General features: G+C 37.3%; 1 protein-coding gene across 6 annotated transcripts in view; it reads right to left on the reverse strand.

The window, feature by feature from the left end:
- Positions 1-15,553, reverse strand: part of TSC22D1 (TSC22 domain family member 1) — a 130,812-nt gene that overhangs the window by 38,968 nt on the left and 76,291 nt on the right. The window contains exon 1 of one of the 6 annotated variants that reach the window (XM_072783005.1): positions 284-356. The exons of 3 other annotated variants lie outside the window; for them this stretch is intronic. The gene's annotated coding sequence lies outside the window, so the exon portion shown is untranslated. Of the gene's footprint in view, positions 1-243; positions 357-15,553 lie in introns of those variants that run through there. 2 more of the 6 variants (XM_072783004.1, XM_072783003.1) reach the window with 2 other exon arrangements.

Raw genomic sequence — 15,553 nt, forward strand, 5'->3', positions numbered from 1 at the left:
AATGTTTCAAGAGCATCCCCTGCAGGCAGGTGCCACTCCTCCTGCCACCCAAGGGGGGGCATCCTTCCCCCCGCCCAAGCCCCCAAGGTCTTCCAGGTGGCTCTAAAAGCAGCTTCTGGGAAGAGCACAGCCGGAGGGAGCCGGGGCCCCAGGAAGCTCATCCCTGCACCAGGGTGGGCGGGGCCCAGAGGCCAACTGCCTGGGGGGGGGGGGTGACCTGGGGCGCCCGGGGCCCCAAGCTACCTAGGTCGCCGGCCTCGGGGGCGCCCGTCCCCCAAGCTACCGAGGTCTCCCGCCGTGCAGGGCGCTGCTCTCCAGGGGCCAACCGACGCCCTGCGACCCGACCGCGACCCCGAGACCCCGCACCCCCCCCCCCCCCCCCCCCCCGCAGCTCCCCGGCCCCCAGGCCGTCTCTGCTTAAAGGGGCAGCGCCCTGGGACTGCGCCCCGGGGCGGATGAGAGCCACTCGCTGTGCAAAAGGGTGGTGCACATCTTTTTTTTTTTTTTTTTTTCCTCTCCCTTTCAGGGTTTCTTTGCATGGGAGCAAGTACATAGCCTCCTAGGGCCCCTCTATGGATCATTGCACCTGGATCCAGAAGTGTCTAGCGGGGGGGGCGGGGGGGGGATCTTTTTTTAAATTTTTATTTATTTATTCATGAGAGACACACATAGAGAGAGAGAGAGAGAGAGGCAGAGACACAGGCAGAGGGAGAAGCAGGCCCCATGCAGGGAGCCCCATGCAGGGAGCCCGACGCAGGACTCGAACCCGTGTCTCCAGATCACGCCCTGGGCTGAAGGCGGTGCTAAACCTCTGAGCCACCAGGGCTGCCTGATTTTTCAACTTTTGAAACATGTTTTTATGTGGGAGTGGGGTGGAGGTGGAAAAAACAACAACAACAACAACAACAAAAACAAATCAAGTCAAACAGTGAGGATTCAGGGGATGGAAGAAGACGTGAGGAGGAGAAAGGATAAAGGAAGGATGAGGATGAAGATGGAGAGGAGGGAGGCAACCCTCAAGAGGAAAGGCAATGCACAAGCCAAGCGAGCAGGTGTCAAGGTCTCAGAGAGCCATGGAAAGATCAGCTGCCAGGCGGCTTTCCCGGCCCTGGAGGCCTTGTCGTCCTCCCTGCAGTTTGTGGCAAGGACATTCTAGTCTGGACCTGCAAATGCACCACATTTTACTCACATTTTACTCAAGCGGGAGGTGGGGTGGGGAACACAATTCTTTATTTGTTTTTCTTCCTAAACAACCTGCAGTGCGACTGACTGCAGAAGGTAGAAAAAGACTGAGAAATACCGCATAAAGGAAGGGACATCAGTAAAAGCGAAGTGATAGAGATTATGAAACAGGATGTAGAAAAGTAAAGGTGCCAGCTGGGCATCTTTAAAACTAGATGAAGCCTTAGAGAATAAAGGAAAACTAGAAGACAAAGGAGTCACCATCACAGGAACAGACACTTTTGAGACTAGAAGTGAACAGTAACAAATAGAGCGCACATCAGAACTTCGGGAGGCAACCGAAGCAACACTTAGGGAAAATGTACAGTCTTGAGCATTCAAATAAAGGTGAAAGAAGAGTGGGATAAGGCTTTAATCGAGAACACTGGGGGGCTCCCAGTGAAGGAAGCCAAAATACAGGAAAAGAGGTAATAAAAATCATAGCAAAAAATATTAAAATAGGAAGCAATCATGTTGTCAACAAAGCCAAATATTGGCTCTGTGAAAAAGACTATAAAAATAAACCATTAAACCTTCAGTGTGATTAAGAAAAAAGAGAAGGCAGAAAGAGGCAGTATCAGGAATAAAAAAGGAATATAATTGTAATTAAAGATATACAGATTAAATGGGCAAATTGTTAGAGAAATACAATTTACTGAAACAACCTAGGAAATGTGAATAGTCCTATATTGCCATTAGTAAAATTAAATCAAGGGACCCCTGGGTGGCTTAGCGGTTGAGCATCTGCCTTCGGCCCAGGGCGTGATCCCAGGATCCTGGGATTAAGTCCCACATCAGAGTCTCTGCATGGAGCCTGCTTCTCCCTCTGCCTGTGTCTCTGCCTCTCTCTGTCTCTCATGAATAAGTAAATAATATCTTTTAAAAAATAATACTAATAAATTAAATTAAATCAAGAATGAAAAGTCTTTTCACAGATTAAACTCTCAGACTTCGCTTCACTAGTGAGCCCTAGGAATGGTTCAGTGGCCCGGCCCAGCTGGTCTCTGTAATGGATCAGCGACACAAGGAAAGTGGCGCTGCCCAGAGAACATGACACACCTCAGGGGGTGGCCAGAAGGAAAGAAGTAAGTTCAAACTAATGCCAGGCTGGCTGACACCAGATAGCTGCAGGAATCGGCAGGAGATACTCTTTGGACTTCCAAAAAATACTTAGAAGAAGAGGGACTGGTGCCATACTCTAGCAGGTAGAGGCAACTGCCACACTTGTATTATGCAATCATTAAAACTAATATTCTAACAACAACAACAAAAAAACAAGTCACAGGGATATGGAGTTTCTAAAAATAAATTGAAATGTGATTATTAACAGAATATGTTTCTTAGGTATTTTTACTCAAGTCTATGCAACTTTATACTTCAACAGTTATGTAACTATAGACAAACTATAGAACTTGTGTAATTTATTGCCACAAATATAAGAATGGAAAAATATTAGAATTATAAAAGAGTAGTTAATTCTCAGTCAGTCAAAAACTATAAATTACTCATAATTTGCAGTACACTTAGAATAACAAAATGGTTCTCCTTTTGTTAACTATCACCTAATGGTGCCAACGTACAAAAAGAGAATGAATGTGCTCTATTTTTAAGAATCTATTTTTTAAAATCATAGTTAATTAGGAGTCAAATTTTATGATTGTTTTTTCTATATGCAGTAATTAGAATTTATATTTAAATTAAATAATATATTTAACAGGAAAATACTACCACCGCAAAAAATAAGAATTCATTATTTTTAAATGCATATCCTTCATATATAATAGCTCCTTCCTGTTTCTGTTAGAAATGCACGCACTGCCACATTTACTCCTTTTCTAGTTAATGACACTGATCCTTCCTTGGATCTCAACCTAAGTTGCTTCTTGAAGTGAGCCTTTCCTGAATCCTTAGATTCAGTAAGTTCTCCCTGTCAAATGCTCTCATAGATCTAAAGACCAGTTCTTAGTAGAATTTAGTTACCTGTGTGATTAAAGGTAAGACAGCCAGACTCCCTTATTACACTAGATGTATAGCGGACAGGGAACATGTGTGCTTTTTTTTCACTGTTGCATCCCCAGAGCCTAACACACTGCCTGGAAGTCAGATGTGTTTAAGAGAGAAAAGAGTAAACTATGGAGAATACAGCAAGTATTTTACTTTTTTTTTTTTTTTTTTTGTATTTTACTCTTATTTTAAAATAAAGTCCTTATGTAATAGGTAAAATAATTTCACCAGATTCCTTGTGAAAGCTAGGACAAAACTCAAAATTTGAATTGCTTAATGCTTAAATAATTAAATCGTAATATTCTTTTGGAGATGCCAGAAGATTCCAGAAGTCCTAAGTCTGAAGATATATGAAAATTTACTTTCAAGTGTTTTCTACAGAAAAACATATATACAGAATAATATTACCACTACTGAACTCCACACATTGTTCTAAGTACTTTACATATATATTGTCTCATGTAATCTCCACGATAATTTTATTATTTATCACTAGGAAAACCCAATTTCAGAGACACTAAGTAACATGGCCATGTTCCAGGTATAAGTGAATAACTTTTTGAGTCAGGCTTGGAATCTGGCAGCCTGATGCCAGAATGCACATGCTCTATTGACTCCACAAGAAACAAATATGACAGATCAAATTTTGAAAAAGTAAAATAATGGTGTACTAGATTTTTTTCACATTTTTAGTGATAATAGCTTTTTAATATGAGGCAATGATAGAAAATTTATGACACATTCTAAAACATAAGTTAGCATCAAATCATTTATAGAAAACTTGTATTTAGTTTGTTTCTCACACTCCACCATAGACCCTAGTCCTCCCTGCTATGCACACTACCCAGCAGGAGAGCCCCGTATACAGGCACAGACACTAATGATCTTTATAAATAGTGCTAGATAAAGGCTCTGGCAATGAAGTTAAATTCATGAATATGTGCTATGGGTGTATAGAGATTTTCAGTCATGCCCTTATCACCAAAGATTAAAGCTCCAAAGCTGTAGTGATCAAAACACTATCGTACTGGCACAAAAACATAGATCAATGGAACAGAATAGAAAACCCAGAAATAAACCCACAACTATATGTTCAAATAATCTTTAACAAAACAGGAGAGAGGGCAGCCTGGGTGGCTCAGCAGTTTAGCACCGTCTTCAGGCGTGATTCTGGGGACCCGGGATCAAATCCTGAATCAGGCTCCCTGCATGGAGCCTGTTTATCCCTCTGCCTGTGTCTCTGCCTCTCTCTCTCTCACGAATAAATAAAATCTTTAAAGAAATTTTTTTTTAATTTTAAAGAAACCAAAGCAGGAGAGAATATCCATTGGAAAAAGTCTCTTCAACAAATGGTGTTGGGAAAACTGGACTGCAACATGCAAACAATGAAACTGAACCACTTTTTTAACACCATCCACAAAAATAAATTCAAAATGGATTAAATACCTAAATGTGAGACCTGAAACCATAAAAACCCTAGAGAACACATGCAATAACCTCTTTCACATCAGCTGTAGTAACTTCTTTCTAGGTAAGTCCCCCAAGGCAAGGGAAACAAAACCAAAAATCAACTATTAGGACTACATCAAACTAAAAACTTCTGCACAGCAAAGGAAACACTCAATAGAACTAAAAGGCAACCTACAAAATGGGGGAACATATTTGCAAATGACATCCAATAAAGAGTTAGTATCCAAAATATATAAAGAACTTTAAAAAATTCACCCAAAAATGAATAAGCCAATTAAAAAATGGACAGAAGACATAAACAGATATTTTTCCAAGGAAGATACACAGATGGCCAACAGACACACGAAGATACTCAACATCATTGGTCATCAAGGAAATACAAATCAAAACTACCATGAGATACCACCTCATGCCTGTCAGAATCACTAAAATCAAAAACACAAGAAATAACAGGTGTCGGCAAGGATGGGCGTGGAGAAAGGGGAACACTCCTGCACTGTTGGCAGGAATGCAGACTAGTGCAGCCACTCTGGAGAACAGTATGAAGGTTTCTAAAAAAAGTTAAAAATAGAGTTATCCTACCACCCAGCAATTGCACTACAAGATATTTACTCAGAGAATACAAAAAATCTAATTCAAAGGGATACATGCATCCCTATGTTTATAACAACATTATTTACAATGGTCAAACTACGGGACAGCCCTACTGTCCATCAGCAGATGAATGGATAAAGATATGGTATATATACACAATGAAATACTACTCAGCCATGAAAAAGAATGAAGTCTTGCCATTTGCAATGCATGGAAACAGCTAGAAAAAGACAAACACCATATGATTTCACTCGTATGTGAATTTAAGAAACAAAACAAGCAAAGGAGAAAAAAAGAGAGACAAACCAAGAAAGAGACTCTTAGCTATACAGAACAAACTGATGGTTACCAGAGGGGAGGTAGGAGGGGGGATGAGTACAATATGGGATGGAGATTAAGGAGTACACTTGTGATGAGCACAGTGTGATATATAGAAGTGCTGAATCAATATACTGTACACCTGAAACACATATAACACTCTGCTAACTAATGAATTAAAATAAAAGCTTAAAAAAAATTAAGCCCTCTTGCTTTGTCCCACATTGCTCCATAAGTGATGCAATGGAAATAGCAGCAGATGAACCATAAATGAATGGGAACTACCTCCAGGTCTCTAGAATCAGCAATCCTAACCTTCAGGACATAGTCTAGAAACTCAAAAGACTGAATAGTTGGAAAAAATTCTCATAAAGCCCCTATGCCAAAGAAATAAACTCTGTTCTCCTTACATCTTGATAATTACTAACTCTAGTTTATCACACAATTAAAAAAATTTTTATTTATTCATTTGAAAGAGTGCATGTGAGACAGAGCATGAGAGGGGTGAGACAGAGGGAGAGGGAGAAGCAGACTCCCGGCTGAGCAGGGAGCCCAATGTGGGACTCAATCCCAGGGCACTGGTATCATGACCTGAGCCAAAGGCAGATTCTTAACTGACTGAACCACCCAGATGCCCCAATCCTATAATTCTTAAAGCTTGATTACCTAGCTTCCAGGGACTCAAGAGAGATTAAAAGCAATCAAATGAAAAAAGCAACGTGTTACCAGCCAAACCTAGGCTCAAGAAGAGATGGTTTTTAGTCTAACATGACAGAAAAATGAAGTAGTCTCCATATGAGACAACTCTTCACCCTGATGCTGTAACAGAGTCATCATCAAACCACAATCATCAAAAGGTTAAAATAAGGTTATTGTAAGATCAGATATCTGAAAATTTAAGTTTTGATTATCTGAATATTTCTCTTAGGTTAGATACTAAAAGCATTAGAAAACCTACATAATTAAATTGTTACCATCTAGAATTTAGAACATACTAGCCTCTCTTTTGCTATTTATTTAGGACTGAAATGGGAAAAGTCTATACCTGTAGGCTGGTCCTGGAAGGACTGCTGTGTATTGGGAATAATTTATTCCACAAAGGACAACAAATGGAAAGCACAGTCATACATTTAACAAAAAGGTAACTAGCAAACCACTATTTGAGAGTATACAATGAATAAATACTGAGAAATATCAAATTTTAACAACTGGATTGATAATAGGACTAATGGAAAGAACATTTATAGAAATAAAATTTTTATTTTATTTTTAAGTAGACTCTACACCGTGGAGCCCAACACAAGACTTGAGTTCATGACCCTGAGATCAAGAACTAAATTAAGATCAGCAGCCGAATGCTTAACCAGCTGAGCCACCCAGGTGCCCTTGGACTTCATTTTAAAAAATGAAGAGATTAGAAGTGTACAGGTTCCAAAATGTATCAATCGTACATAAAAAAACTTTTTTTTTTAAATCGGGGAACTTAAGATTTTATATTTCCCTCTGATATAACATTAACATTTGTCAATATAACATTTTAAAATTAGGATGAGAAAACCTATTGTTTTAGAGTACTTTGACTTTAAGAAGTTAAGATACTATTTAATTCCTGGGGAACTAGGGGTTGCTGATAAATTTATTTCTACATATAAAAGTTATTAGTTGAGCATTTAACTACCATATACAAATTATGGTAAGTAGTGGGAACATAAAAATTCTAGTGCAAAAAAAAAAAAACACAGACATGAATCAAATAATTATAATGAAGCAAAGTCTTTCAGAGATGAAAGAAATTAAGGTAATAGTAATGCCAGGACTAGTTGGCTATTTAAGTTAAGAAGCAGAGTTTAGGATGATTTGGGGGTTTGGGCTTAGGATACAGAGTACATCTTGGTACTGTTGACTGGGGCAGCATATTGTTTGAAAGGAGGGATAATAAAAATGAAATCAAAAAAGAAAGGAGGGATAAATGAGGAGCCAGGTTTGGATGGTACATCCAAGTAAATACGTTCACAGGGAAACTGGGGACAGTGAAGGGCAGCTCCAGAATTTCTATAAAGGAGTAGTCCTGGGGCAGAAAGGATTAGGAGACACTTCTTGAGGTTGAGTTTCCATGCTTCCAAAAGTAGCACCAAACATGCTACATAAGTTTTTATAGTTGTTGTTGTTTGTTTTACATAGATTGTATGTTTGCTGAGGGAAGCTTTAGTGTGTTAACAAGTGATGGAGATTGCGAGGGGCTGGAGCCATGTCCTCTTCCCCTTGCATGCTACCAGTAGCTGAACTCAGAGAACTCCGAAGCCATAGAGAAAACTCAGGCGGAGGCATCCAACCATCAGCATATGGAGGGCTGAGGTGCCTGGAATGCAAAGAAAACCTACAGAGTAAAAAGAAGGAAGGGCAAATGATAGACTCTAAAGGAACACCAACACTTAAAACGACAAACCGTAAATGAGACCAAAGAGGAGAAGGTCCAGAGAGAGGACAGCTAGGAGTGAATGGTGCATTTTTACACTGGAGCCAGGGAAGAGAATGTGCCAAGTAAAGGATACAACGCTGAAGACAGAGGTCAAAGAGATCAGCTCTGAAAAGTGTTTTAGAGTTGAGACAGTTGGCAACTCATTGGTAGTATTTGCAAAACAACAATTTCAGAAGCTTGAGAGGAAGCCTGGTGAGGTCACACGACAACAGCGCAGGGGAATGGGGGCCCCGGGGGGGGGGGGGGGCAAGGGCTTGGGTGGGGCTGGTGGGTCATCAAGAGTCAAAAAGTAAACATAACAAGAGAGGACATATCCTGATAAAGCAAAGTCCCAGAGGACACAGGAGGGAATTAGCTATTTATAATTATACACAGAAATTTATGTTGGTGTGAGAAAAGAACACTAGTTTTAGTTAGCACAACTGTGAGGCAGAGGCTTTCATTTTCATATACTTGCCAGCATCTCCCATGCTCATGAACAATATTCAACGTTGATCATCTCCCACCACATACCCCTCCATCCTCACCTTCCAGGCTGAATACATTCACAGCCTGGTTCCATTAGGCTGGTAGATAATATGAAATCAATAAATATTTCTAATAATCCATGAGTGGATTTTATTTCCATATGTCCTCCTAGAATGCCCTGGAATGTCCTATCACCATCATGATCATAGTAATAATGACAACAACAGCAATGATAATAAAGTTGGTAGGGAACCAGTAAGCTAGATCCACTATAAAAGGTATTCCTCCTTTGAACTCCTAAAAAAACACTTTCTGTCTAGTTGATTTTAAAAACTGGATCCAGGGCAGCCCCACGGGGCTCAGCGGTTTAGCGCCGCCTTCAGCCCAGGGCCTGATCCTGGAGACCCGGGATCGAGTCCCATGTTGGGCTTCCTGCATGGAGCCTGCTTCTCCCTCTGCCTGTGTCTCTGCCTTTCTCTCTCTCTCTAGGTCTCTCATGAATATATAAATAAAATCTTTAAAAAAATAAAAAAAACTGGATTCAAATATTATTGCATTATTCAAATTAACTTTAAAAACCCTTCATATATTTATAACCCATTTCAATTATACTTGAGGATGTCACAATTTCTTTGCATGCTTCTCAAACTCCAACAGTTTTTCAAATACAAAGGGTGCTTAATATTTTACTGGAGTAGGAGTGACAAAACTATAGAAATCCGCACATGTCCATAAACTTGTAGTACGGTGTTACTGAAAGAAAATAAAAACAGTTATGTCCTCTGAGTCTAGTAAATGTTAAGAACGATGGCTTTACACATGCATCCTATTATTTAATCCTCAAAAAAAACCCATTTTCCAGATGAAGAAACGGAGCCATGGGTTAAAATATTGCTGCACATTACCCAGGCTAGTAACCAACAGATCCAGGACCCAGGACCCCCTTTGGTCTCCTCTTTTCACTCTGCCTCTACTCTGAATGGTAAGCACAAATAGTAAACATTTTGAACATTTATATTCTTAAGCTGCGTATTTTATTCATAAGGTCCAGGTTTCAAAAAAGGGGTTACTAAGATAAAAATATATTTATTGAAACATTATATTCACTTTTATTATACAAGCCAGTAATAAAAGTAGTAATAATGACAATAATGATAAATAACATTTATTAAGTGTTTATGTGCCAGAAGCTATGCTAAGCGCTTTAGGAGTACTCTGTTCATGTTTCACATAATCCTAAGAGGTAGGTACTGCTATTTTGATTCCCACCTACAGATGAGGACACAGGCTCAAAGTTAGGGTTCATGGTCTCAAGATCACAAATGGAACAAGTGAGAAAGCCAACATTTAAACTCGGAGATCCTAAATTTGAAGTTTAAGTAGTACATTATATAAAGCTATTTTTTAAAGATTTTATTTATTTTGAGAGAGAGAGAGAGAGAGAGAGGGTGCGTGCACGATCGGGGGGAGGGCTACATAGAGAGTGAAATAGTCTCCCCACTGTGCAGGAAGCCTGACGTGGGCCTCAATCCTGGGACCCTGAGATCATGACTTGAGCTGAAGGCAGACACTTAACCAACTGAGCCACCCAGGTGCCCCTACATAAACCTATTTTTGCAATATCCTTTCCATTAACAAATTGAACTCCAAGAAAGTGATCATATTACTTAGACAAAGACTTTCCTCTAAATTACCAACACACTTAATGCTGTGCCACGCGGATTTGGACTTTCAATTAATTAACAAGCCACAGATTGAGAAATAGTTTTCCACAGTCTTTCAACTACAAATGGAACATTCAATTTAAATCCCTATTTTAATCCACCAGTCATTTTATAAGAATAATAAATCAATCAGCAAAATCTTAAAACAAAAGTGCTACATGAGAAGCTAGCATAATTAGCTAGCTTTATTTTAAAACTCCAAACTGTTAAGGATATTGTAGGAAATTTGTGACTGTTGCCTTGACAATTACGAGGCAAAAATCTCCAAACATTGGTCAACCTTGCAAATACATAGTATATCATTTGACTACGCCAAACGTGCAGATTCTATTGAGTGGTCAACTAAGTGAGAATATCCCAGGAAATATGCAGGACCTACAATATGGCACTGGGAAAAATCCAAATGTACACCAAGAAATGATTATTCTTACTTAACAGTAGATGGCGCTAACATATCACAGCATATTTTAAAATAGCTGTCCACAGACTTCCAGAACATTTTTACCTACATGACCCTGGCAGTCTTAAAGTGAAATTTTATTTATGTAAGAGTCTATTTAATTTAATTTCTAAACTAATTTTTAAAAATCTAAACATATAGGCATATTATCCACAAATCTGGCCTCTTTAAAAATGTATTATTTAAATACAGAATAAAAAGTCACAACATTTGTTAACAAATACAAGACATACTGTCACATCAGAAAAATTGAAAAAATGAATATGAATAGGTAAAAGAAACTTAAATAATATCTGAACGTTTTGAGTAGCCTGTGAGCTTGAAATTATTCCTACAGTCAACAATAGGAATGTTCAAACATCCCTCTAAAGTCTCTAGTATGTACAATAATGGAATTTCCATTTCTTTCTATATAAGCCTTTACGAGTACACAGAATATATTAATTTCCTATGGCCAAGCCAGGGAGTACAATCTTTCCCCTCTTCCCAAAATAGCTCATATTTTATACATTATAAATAATAGTGATTCCCAAACCAGAGGTAAATAATATCTCTGAATGCTGGGCTTAAATGTAGGTGTTATTTTAATTAGTCTGGAAGAGGAAAAATACCAAGTTATTTATTATGACTTGTCATATTAGTCTAGGACATAAGTTGGGGTAGAGAAGGCTGGGAGTGATAAGGGTTATTAAAAGTACAAGTGACACTGATGATAAATATATTTAATGATTGTGGCATAAGACAACTATCTTGAATCCTACAAATAAATCTAATTGTAGGTCTTTAAAGCTACGCAGAATATTATTAGTTGGAAGGGGGCTCTTGTGCACATCTAACATTAAGCTACACAGGTAGCTTAATTCAGTCCACCTGCTAATCTTTGTAAAGAGGATTACTACAGGACATCTTAACTTAAATGACACCAGAATTGTAGAATATACATGAGCACTTGTGTTTTGACTCCTAATTTTAACACTTTAAAGATGCTGTAACATCTTGAGAAGTCACTTAACTTTCAATTTCTTCATTTATGAAATAGAAAGTGGGATTATAGTAAGAATTAAAAAGGAAAGATTTTTAGGGTATACGGTATGAATGATAAAGATTCAATGAATATTGGACTCCATCCCCTTTCTTTTGCTGTATTATAGAAGAAGAAACAGGCAGAAATAATAAATCTACTCAAGTCAATGTAAATCAATGCAACAGTTTAAAAAATAAGATTTTAAAAGACAAATGCAGACAGATGGCCCTCTTACCATCAACAACTAATAAAATATGAGTTTCTGAAAAACGAGTGCTTAGTATAAGCAAACAAGACTTAAGGCCATAAACAGTAATAGGCACTATAAATAGCGACTCCATCCACAAACCCAAGGGCAGTTACCACACAAACGTATAACGTTCTTCTATCAGTAACCTAATACAAATTTTGTACAATATTAAGAGGCTCCTTAGTAAGATTATTTTCGTTAAGCCTGCACATAGTAATTAGAATTCCAATTATATTTTTCATTAGAAAGATTTCAAAAATGTTCTGCTTTTGCAGAAAAAAATGATGACCAGGATAACTTTCAGCCTAGAAATGGGTACCCAGACCTTCCAAGAACTAGAGTAAAATACACCTATGTTCAGAAAAGCAGAAAATAAGTTAACCATTTAACATTCACTAAAGGAATTTCCAAAATATATATTCTTTAGGAAGAAGGAAACTGTGCCATTCAGAAAGTATGAGTTACAAGAAAGAAGAGTAAAAAAGAAGCAGATAAACATGTAGTTAAAGCTAAACAAACATTGTCTATAGAAAATAACGCCAAATTTGTGAATTATTTAAAAATGAAATTAGAATTATGAACAACAATATCGGGATCCCTGGGTGGCGCAGTGGTTTGGTGCCTGCCTTTGGCCCAGGGCGCGATCCTGGAGACCCGGGATCGAATCCCACATCGGGCTCCCCGGTGCATGGAGCCTGCTTCTCCCTCTGCCTGTGTCTCTGCCTCTCTCTCTCTCTCTCTCTCTCTGTCTCTCTGTGACTACCATAAATAAATAAAAATTAAAAAAAAAAAAACAATATCATGCAAATTGTGGGGAAAGTAGTAATTAGTATTAAAATGTGGTAATGATTTTATACTTTTTCAAGAAATGGTAGGTTTTAAGATATTGATTAACCTTAGATTTTGTTAAGTTGATTAAAAGAACACAAGAACTTACAGGTTCCAAACAAGAAAAGGGGGCGGGGGGATAGGAATGTCCCTCCCCTGACCCAAATCCTGCTACCCTGTATTTACAAGAGATGCCCTAAAATATAAAGCATGAAAAGGCAGAAAATGGAAAAAAAGATATCATTAGCAATACCAACTGAAGATAGGTAGAATAAGCTTGCTAAAAGAAGACAAAAGAGAGCTGAGCAAACAGCAGCACTAGGATTAAAGAGTCATGACCTAACAGCTTCAATGCATAGCAATTCTAAACTTGTATACACTTAATACATATAAATATTTAAAGCAAATTTTGGTAGAACTGTGAGGGAGAAAGTGTCAGTCACCTTTCTCTAATATTGTTGGGTCAAGCAAATAGAATACAGATTTCAACAAAGAAATTTAAAAACTTATCTTAATGGACACGTAGAGAATACTCAACCTCAAAATTAAAGAATATGCTCCACAAGCATACATGAAACAACTAAAGTGTTCCTGTGCTAAACCGTAAGGCAAGGGTAAATGAATTTCCAAGAGTCCTAGGATACAATCAAGTTAGCAGATCACTACGCAATTCATCAATACAGAATTCACTAACAAAATGATAAAATGTAAAAATACCTGCCATTTGATGATTTCAAAACACACATTCAAATAATTTGTGAGTCAAAACCAAAATCATAATGGAAATTCAAAACACTTAAAAAGAAGATGCAGAGGCACCTGGGTGGCTCACAGTCAGTTAAGAGTTCATCTCTTGATCTTGGCTCAGGTCATGATCTCATGATTGTGAGATCGAGCCCTATGTCAGGCTCTACACTCAGCACAGAGTCAGCTTGTCCCTCTCCCTCTGCTCCTCCCTCCGTCCCCCCCTCCCATAAATCAATCAATCAATCACTTTTTTTAATGCAGACTTGTAAGACATGCTGCCAAAGTAATAATGCAGAAAGCATTTTATAAATTGAATATAAATTTATATTCAAATGCTATTCAAGCAAATAGAATACAGATTTCAACAAAGAAATTTAAAAACTTATCTTAATGAACACGTAGAGAATATTCAACCTCAAAATTAAAGAATATGCTCTACAAGCATACATGAAACTAAAGCTGAATATAAATTTATATAGATATATACAGATATATATACATGATCTCTCTCTCATGATCTCTCATATAGAGAGAGAGATCAAATATATTGAGAGACAAATTCTCTCATTCTCTTTTATGAAGTCTAAGAATCCATAAAACCCAATGAACAAAATAAAATAAATCTAGTAATAAATTTTAAAAAAGCATCACAACCAACTTATGTTTATACTAGCAATGCCATTAGAAAATCTTTAAATTTAACAGATTAAAAGAAAAAAAGTCATCTCAATAAATATAAAACTTATTTAACAGTATTCAATATAAATTACTTACTAATAATGAAACTAAGTAAAGATATAAAGAAATTTCCTTTACCACATAAAAGATATCTGTCAAAAACTATAGAACACAGCCTTCCTAATGGTGAAATGTCAGAAGCAGGTTTCAAAATTAGGAACAAGATAAATATGCCCAGTATTGGCACTCTACTGGAAATTCTAGTGCTGCATTGTCCAATACAGTGGCCACTAGTCACAAGTGGCCATGAGCACTTGAAATATGGCTAGTACACTTTGAGATGTACTATAAATGTGAAATGCATACCAGCTTGCAAAGATTTAGTACCAAAAAAGTAGTAAAATATCTCATTAATAATTTTTATGCTGATAACATGCTGAAATAACAATATTGGGTTAAATGAAATAAAGCATATTATTAAAATCAGTTTCATCTGTTTATTTTTTACTATGACTCTAGAAAATTCAAAATGACATGTTGCTCACGTTTCTATTGAACAAAAAGTAGAAAAAAAAACTTTAATTGCAAAGGAAGAAACAAAGCTATTAACCTCAGATAATATGGTTGTCTACACAGAAAAAATAATATACATAGAATTTTAGAATCAATAACAAGTTTTAGCAAAGTGGCTAATAATTCTATATATATCAACATGTAAAAAATGTAATTTTCAAAAAGATACTATTTACAAAAGCAACAGAAATATAAAGCATCTAAAATTTAATAAAAGATATGTAGAATTTAATTGAAGTATAGGAGAACCCCAAATAGATGGAGAGATTCAGTACCATAAATCCCCAAACTGAGCCGAAGATTTACTGATACTCCATCAAACTTCCAAAATGGTTTCATGAGGAACCATAATATTCATACAGAAAAGCAAAGACCCCATAATACTCATGGCATCTTAAAAAACCAAAAGATGGAGGACTTACCCTCTCAGATATCAAAATTTTTAACAAAGCAATAGTATATTAAAAGAATATATCAGTGAAACAGAGAGCTGGTTTTCTGAAAGGACAAACAAAAAGGACAAACTTTAGCTAGACTCTCCAAGGAAAAAAGAGGACTCAAATCAGAAATGAGGAGACATTACAACTGATGACAGAGAAATATAAAGGATCATTAAAAGACTACTATGAACAATTATATGTTAACAAATTGGACTACCTAGAAGTGGATAAATTCCTAGAAACATACTACCTACCAAGCTGAATCATAAAAAAGT

This window comes from Canis lupus, chromosome 17 (assembly GCF_048164855.1).
Source record: "Canis lupus baileyi chromosome 17, mCanLup2.hap1, whole genome shotgun sequence".
Lineage (NCBI taxonomy): Eukaryota > Metazoa > Chordata > Mammalia > Carnivora > Canidae > Canis > Canis lupus.